Source organism: Arvicanthis niloticus, chromosome 19 (genome assembly GCF_011762505.2).
Source record: "Arvicanthis niloticus isolate mArvNil1 chromosome 19, mArvNil1.pat.X, whole genome shotgun sequence".
Classification (NCBI taxonomy): domain Eukaryota; kingdom Metazoa; phylum Chordata; class Mammalia; order Rodentia; family Muridae; genus Arvicanthis; species Arvicanthis niloticus.
This window is the reverse complement of record NC_047676.1, coordinates 31630881-31639331: the sequence shown is the minus strand read 5'-3', so window position 1 is coordinate 31639331 and position 8451 is coordinate 31630881. Positions and strand designations below refer to the sequence as shown.

The window sequence follows — 8451 nt, the reverse complement described above, 5'->3', positions numbered from 1 at the left end:
TTCCAGATATATGTCTATAACATGGGATTACAACAAGGTTAACCAGGAAGGTAAAGTTGAATGATGGTGAATGAAAAAGCAGTGGACGAGAGTCTACCAGGGTACAAGCAATACAAAAGGGAAATGGAGAAGATAGGGGAAGGATTTAATAAGGGAGGAGAGAGGTCAATATAGGAGACAGAGGAAAAAGGATAAAACAAGAGTATGAATGTCTACAAAGGAATTGTCATTATCTTTTGAAAGTGTTAATAAATATTTTATTGATTCTGTAAGAATTGCATACATTGTATTTTTATCATGTTAAAAATTCTTCAAGCACTTTCATTTCCACAATTTCCTGAAATGTGACCATACCAGAATGATTACAGAATACCTAAACTCAGAATTTATCAATTCTTGTTTTATATAAGCTGCATGTCTGTGATTTCATTTCTTCAAACAATCAAAATACATTTTATCAATCTCCAGCAATCCAGTAGGGGAAAATTAGTATTGTTTTGTCAGCTCATTTCAATCAAATGACAAAAATCTTAAATAGATTTATTGCAAGAAATGTTAGTGCCATTTTTCTCAGTGGGTTTTATAACAGGCCAAATTAATTAATTGGTTAAACATTTTCTTACATGTTCTGGAGTCTCCTTTTGTAGGGGCAATAAGACTTCATCTGTAGTTTAAGGAGCAGGCATTTTTTTCCCTCACTAGTTCATATTAGTTCTAGGGGATAGTATGTCCAAATGGGTACTAGAAGGTTTGGTTATGGATGAAGACCTTCTTGCTGGCTTGCAAATAGACATCATCTCATTCACATTGGATGTGCTCAGATGAATTTTTTCTCAGAGAGGAAGATAGAAGGGGAGAGGGAGAGAGCAGGGTGTTTCTATGTTGGTTCCCCTTATAAGGAGACTAACTAATATGTCACAGCCCATACTCACAGTCTCATGTAAGCCTCATTATTTCTCAAAGTTCTCATGTCCAATATGCTTTTGTTGAGGACTGAGGTTTCAACCAGCAAATGAATGGTTAAGATGACAAACATTCAGTCTAGAATACTAGATACTGTGGTCCAGTTTTGAAGTTTGCTTCAGCGACAAGGTTCATGCAATCTCAACAGGAATCTTGGGCACAAAGACTTACAATAAAATAAGATTGGAAAACACAGAGTCAAGTGACTCATGTAGATTTTTCCATTGAAGTTTTTCTCAGAGCCTTGAAATGTGCACATAATTCTAAATTACTTATGGGAAGATTTAATAAACATGTAAGATATTTTTTATTTCATGCTTAATAATATTTCCCACTTGCATATTTAATAGAAAATAATGTAGAAAATGTTAATATAGACCCTTGAAAATTTTGTGTATATATGTAAATAAATTTCATATATTAGAATTTATTATATGCATATCACGATCACCTAGAAAATTTTTTTACCTTTATGTGCATTATATTTCATGTCTGTCATTAACATAAAAATAGCATAATATTATGAGCAAGAAAGCTATTGAAGAATGTTTTTGAGTCAATGTTGAGTAAATACGGAGCAATAGAATATCAGATGGAAGACATTTTTATGAAGTATAGAATTATGTACTTTCTAGACATTTTAAGCTTCTGTCAAGCTAAATTTTAAATGGAATTTTCTTCACTTGCTGAAATATTTACATATGTAAAGGATATATATCTTCAACAAAGTGTGGTTGGTTCATGTGCCTTGTTTGAAGTTTACTCACAAATGTCTCATCATAGTACATGTACACAGTGAAGTGGTTTCTCGAGGTCTCTTAGTTAACTGGGACCACAAATAGAGCTGGAATCCAGCATCCTGTCTCTTACATTAGTGTTCATTCCCTGATGCCTTGGTGTGTCACCTTTTTTTTTTTTTTTTTTTTTTTTTTAGTTTTTCCAATTCTTCTTTTAAATAAGAAATTTACACTCGTCAGAGACATGTGGCTTTAAAAATGCATGAAGGAAGAGTTAGCAAGATGACTCAGAGGTGAAGACGCCAAGCTCCAGGCGTCTTCAAACACTGGAACCCGTATGCTGTAAGAGGAAAACAGATTCCTCCAACCTGTCCTCTGACCTCCACATGAGTGTCCTGGATGTAGATACACACACGCACACACGCACACGCACACGCACACGCACACACACACACACACACACACAGAGAGAGAGAGAGAGAGAGAGAGAGAGAGAGAGAGAGAGAGAGAGATATGCACATATGCACCCATGGACAAAATAAATGAATACACAAATACATGAATAAACAAATTAATATAAAATATTTTAAAAGTAAAATACATAAATAAACGTGCATTAGATGTGGCCTTCAGATGGACGACATTATTAACACTTATAAGAGGGAATAGCCTTCTTCTCATTGACTCTTAATCCTAGGGAAATTCATGACTCCCAGCTAAAAAAATAAATCAATTTTCATCAACAAAGCATTGTTCATTGAGAAACAACACAATTGAAATGTTTATATTTCAATTTTAAAATTAAAAAGAAACCTTAGTGATCTGAAAGGTGTTATCCACAGCAGAGGGATAAAGAATCCAGGCCCTGGCCCTTGGGGCACATGCTTCTAACACATTAGCCAGTATGGAAATGACTCATTTTGGTGAATCAGCCCCCTTTCCAAGATTTCTATTGAGGATATCAGGCCCTCGGAGGAAAGCAGCCTTTGTTTAGAGCATCTATTTTTCATCTAGGTGCTCGAGTGCATGACGATATGCACGTACTTGTCTCCAGTAGAAAAACTGCCTTTGTCCTTGTCAAAGGTTGATGAGTTATCCACACAAAATTGCAGAGGAGTCACACGTACAATTTTGTGACATTGCTGTCTGTTGCTCTTCCTGCTTTGAGAGGTTATATGAGCTCAGAAATCTAATTGCCCTTTGGTGATGAGAGAAGATGAGAACAAGCTCAGAGCATGGAGATCTCTTTTGATAAACTGGATCTGACAATGCCTGCTGAAGGATGGTACCTACCCCAGAGGAATGGAGGTTTCAACATTGTCATGGTCAAGAAATTTCCCATGGCTTTGGCTCTCTGAGCAAAGATGATGGAGTACTGTTCCAGCTTTGCCCACTCCATTCGTCTAATCTGGGAAACTTGTCCAGATGGAATATGCTGAATTTAGCTGTTCTTGCTGGCGGGTTCCTTTCAGTGGTAATTAAAGCTACAAATTGGGAAGGAAAAAGTCCATTCTGTGAGGATGGAGTGTACACAATGTGGAAACGGTTACTAGGCACATGGGGTTGGTGTATGCTGACGCGGGGCCCAGATTACAGAGTATTGCTGTACAGAGCTGGAAAATGTGGGCAGTACTTTCTTGTTTGCTAAGACGCTGTTTGCACCATCAGCTGGTACAGAGAGTAGCTTTGGGGATGCAAACCAGTCAGGTGATATTTGTCCATTTTGAGTTTACTTTTCTTGTGGTTGGAATGAGGGATGACTGTGTTTATTTCAATCAGATCCATCTGGGGCTTACTTGGATGGCCACAGCAATGGGAACGAACGATGGGAATGAGAAAACTTGCCGTGCAAGGATAAAGTGAAGGCTGGAAGTTGAAAATGCCTCTCCTGCAGCCATCTTAAACCCCAGGGAAAGCTTTGAAGGACATATGGCAGAAGATAGCCTGAAAGTTAGAATCTGCAATGAAGATGACTGTAAGAGGCTTCCTCTGACTGATTTTGAGGCTGTCACAGCATGAAAAAGTAGCTGAACAATTCTATTTACAGATAATGTACATATGCACACATGTTTACAGTGTTTTATTTTTGCAGACTTTTTCATACTTGTTTTCAGAGGGTCTAATGGTCTTTTGTTGAAAATAAATATATAATATATATATATATATATATATATATATATATATATATATATAATCTCTAATTGTTTAGGAGTTGAAAGGATATTTATTTATTTATTTACTGTGTATGTCTGTGTACTGTGTCCATGCCTGGTGCCATGGAGGTAAGAAAATCTTCTAGAACTGGAGTTGCTGATGGTTGTGGGCCACCATGTGGATGGTGGAGACCAAACCTAGGTCCTCTGCAAGGCTTGTAATCACTCCTATTGTCGAGCCAACTCATCAGCTTTGAGTTTGGAAAGTTTAAACTAGTCATTTGTCACTTAAAAAAAAATCACTTTGATTTCTTGGAACTACATTGCAAAGCAGAATGACAAAATCAGCCTAGTTTTTCATATATTTTGCATTTACTGCTAGTAGTATGCTTATCCTATGTCCACATAAAGCAAATTATTGATTTCAATGCTTTTAGAATGGAGAGAATCACAGGCACTGATGAATTCATGAGACAAGGCAGGGTCTTAGGCATTGTGGGGAATAAATAAAAATGGCCCCTGTAGGCTTCCATATTTGGATGATCAATTATCAGCAAGTGGCACTACTTGAGAAGGCATGACATTGTTGGAATAGGTGTGGTTTTGATGGACAATGTATGACAGTGGTGGTGGTTTCTGAGGATAAATGATTCCAAGCTAGGCCCAGTGTCTCATTTCTTTTCCTGCTGCCTACGGACACAGACATAGAACTCTAAATTTCTCCAGCACAATGTCTGTCTGCACATTGTCATGCTTCCCACCACAATAATGAGATACTAAACGTCTGAAACTGCAAGCAAGCCTTGATTAAATTCTTTCTTTTATAAGAGCTGTCTTTGATCATGGTCTCTTCCAAAGCAGCAGAACACTGACCAAGACAGTTATTAAGTACCATTCAGTGTCGATCGAAAGAGCCTAGAATACTCTATATGAGTACCACATACTAGAACAAGGAAGTGTTAGGCAAAATCAGTCTCCCTTAGGAGATATGTAACTTAATAAACCATGGTTTGCTGATAAAATAAAATAAAATAAAGAGTCCACTAGTTAGGAAATAGTTAAGGAATTCTTTCTCTCAGATCTGGTCATTTGACACTCACCAGTAAATATCAAGCGTTGACTAACAGGAATGTATACATTGAAGTTATTAATATCCAATATGACATATATCATTATGTGTTAACATATACCATTTAAGTATATTTTAGACTTATTGTAATAGTTAGCATTAACTGTCAACTTGGCAAAATGTAAACTCACTTGAAGAGGAGTCTCAATTGAATAATCATCTTTATCAGGTCAGTTTGCGTGCATGTTTGTGAAGATTTGTCTTGGTTGTCTTAACTACTCTAGGAGGGTCCAGTCCACTGTGGGCAGAACTATTTACTGAGCAGGCAGTTCTGGATTGTAGAATAAAGCTAGGTAAATAGGACCCTATGAGCAAATGAGCAAGCAGTGTTCCTTCATGTTTCCTATCTACATGTTTCTGTCCCAACTTCTCTCAATGATAGACTGTGACATGAAAGCATAATAAAAATAAATATGTTTTTCCATGGGTTATTTTTGATCAGACATTTTTATTACAGCAACAGAAATCAAACTATAACACTTAGATTAGTTAAATATTGCTGCTTGCCTGTTAGACTTGCTTGTCTATTTTGTCTTGTCTATTTCATCAATGATTCATTTTTAGTCAACAGACTCATCTGTCAATGTTTGTATCCTGGGTTTACTATTCAATTTAGTGATTCTGTGAAATCCAGATATAATTTTGTACCCAAAGTTGTGCTTATCAGGCACAAATATCCATAACCTCATTGCTTAAACATTGTAGGTAAATAGATATGATGTTCATGTATTTATGTATTTTTATTTTGAACAATATTTTGGGCATAAACTATTTATATATGTGGGGAAGTGTAATGAACAATCGAATATGCACAATCCCATTTCCACTGATTTTTAAATGTAGGTGCATGTTTTAAATTTATTTTTGTTTAGTACACATATAACTTTAACCATTTTATATTTTGAAGCAGCAATATTTTGCTTCATAAATACTTGACATCTGAAAGATATAAGGCATGTATATGCAATCCTTGTCAATAGATGTTAGAGGTTGAGCAATAATGTCTTTGAGGCGATCAATTACAGCAAGACAAGATGTGATTGAAAGTAAGGCAACAATAAAAGACAACATCCGAGAATTAGAAATTCATTTGTTTTCATTTTGATGTATATGATTTTAAAAAAGCTGCTTTTGTTAGTGATATATATCTCAGTTTATTGATTTATATTTTGATTAGGCTACATGTATTTATTCTGGAAATGCACCTTGATTTAAGCCAAATCTGTCTAAAACTCTGAGAATGAAATTTAATAGCTTAAACAGGTCATGTCAGAATAACCAGACACCATCTCATTGCACAAGTGAATAAATACTACAGAATGTCCTCACCAATGCTGGTGCCATATTCTCTGTTCCTCATAACTACAGATTCCTGGTCTAGCTCATGGAGCAGATAAGCAAGGACACATTTGTCTTTTCTATTCAAATCCTGAGCTTAGCTAACATCTTACTACATACTGTCATTTAAAAAAAATAGGTCAATCAACCAGAATAGTCTGTTATCCAAACTAGAAAATATGGAGAGATGAGACAGATATAGAAGCAGATTTAGAGAAAGGGGCTGGAAGATAGCTCAGTAGAGAAAGCACTTGTCGTACAAGCAGGGACATTTAATCCTCATCATCATAGAATGAGAGGTGGTATAATGGAGCATCCTTATATCCCAAAGGTCATGATACTCTAGGTTCATTGAGAGACTTTGTCTCAAAATATAAGGTGAAAAGCAAGTGAAAGAGACACCTGATGTTGACCTCTGGCCTTTGAACCCTTATGCACACAGATGGGCAGAGAACACATATGATTGGATAAAGTCAGATGTCAGGGTAAGCTACAGTTAAAAGAAAGTAGAGAATCATAAGGGAGGAATGTACAAGAACATATATGAAGCTGAGATAAAGATGCAACTATTTGATGCTCAGAAAGAGGGAGGAAAAACAGACATGAGTGATATGTCACTGTAGGGGATCTGAAAAGTCTGGCAACAAAGATAATCAACTTTATCCTGAGAGATGGTGCGATCCTGATAAGCTGCTATGTGGACAAGTGTGTTTACAGACTCAATTTTCTGCATCAAGGTTCCATGGCCTGGTTCTAATGAGGATTTTGCTCTAGAGTGTTTGACTTATTCTTAGGTTCCACTGCACTTGTATATGAATGGCATACAACTTGTTATCCCAATATTCTGTGATATAAATAAAGTGAACATTATCTTCTTTACAACTAGAGGATGCAAAAGAAACGAGATTCCTTAAGAGTTGAGCATATCTCCTAGCATGCGTAGGTTTATATGCTTTGGGTAGGGAAAGGGTTGTTCTTACCTTGCTTGAGTTGCGTAGTCTGACATTTTTGAAAACTTACATTTAAAAAGATGCTGTGTTTCAGCTAGAGCTTTTGTTTATCCAAATGCCTCTACCACATTATAAACTGCAGCATTTCATTTAAACCATTGATTTGTATTTGCAGTGGAGAAAATAAACTATTCAGTTTACTTCTGTCAATTCTAATAATAACTCCGATGCTCTGCTTGCCAAAACCTCCATTAAAGACATATGCCTTGACTCACAGATTCCAATCATGGGGGGAAGAACCTTTCCCAGCAGCTGGAAGTTTAATGTGGCTTTTGAAGAGAAAGAGGAGAAATATCCCACCCAAATACTTATATAGCTTGAGACTTCTAAGACACCATCAGTAGCTGGGAGGACTCTGTTAATCCAGTTGAAGGTCTGCCCCTAGCTGTAGACCTGCATATAGCTGGTGAAACACCAAAGGCACATGTCCTGATCACGGTGGTATGGGATTATTGATAAGCCGTTTCTTTACTCCTATACCAACTTTCAGTTACGTTAAGCTGAGATTAACTTTTTAGGAGCTTTATATACTGGGCTCTATTTTCCTGGCCTGCAAGCTTCTGGGAGACACAGGACACCCTCCCTACTCTTATACCTTGACTATAATATAGACTCAAATATACATTCTGAAGTAAGCTGTTTTCCCGTTATAACCTGTCTGAATTTGTACTCTGTTCTCAGAATATGATGTAGTAAAACAATCTTATGGTGCCTTGGTGCTGTTTTAACCACAGAGGCAAATTCTAGACCTATTCTCTCTTCTAGAAGATATTAATTAATCAAAGACACAAGTCCCAATTTGTTAGACAAACTTGTTGAATGTTGAAGAATAGATAGCATTTGATACTGATAAATTACTTCAGATTATTTAGGTGACCGTAATATGAATGGATTTGATTGAATTGAATTGAATATGGAATGAATGAGATGGATTTAGATAATGAAGGTACTTAAAAATTGGAGAGAAATTGAAGTTACTGTCTCTAAATTCACAGCAACTATTGGTGGATATATCATATAAAAATATATTCAGGAATATGCATTATTTTTGTAAATATGCAAACCAGCTCAAAACCAAGAACTTTTTTTTCTAATGCTATTGAACAGATGGCATTGTACAG

At 36.2% G+C, this 8451-nt stretch overlaps 1 pseudogene; it reads left to right on the top strand.

Moving 5' to 3' along the window:
• Nucleotides 1-3107: 3107 nt before the first annotated feature.
• Nucleotides 3108-3719, top strand: LOC117723734 (proteasome subunit alpha type-2 pseudogene; annotated as a pseudogene).
• Nucleotides 3720-8451: the final 4732 nt, after the last annotated feature.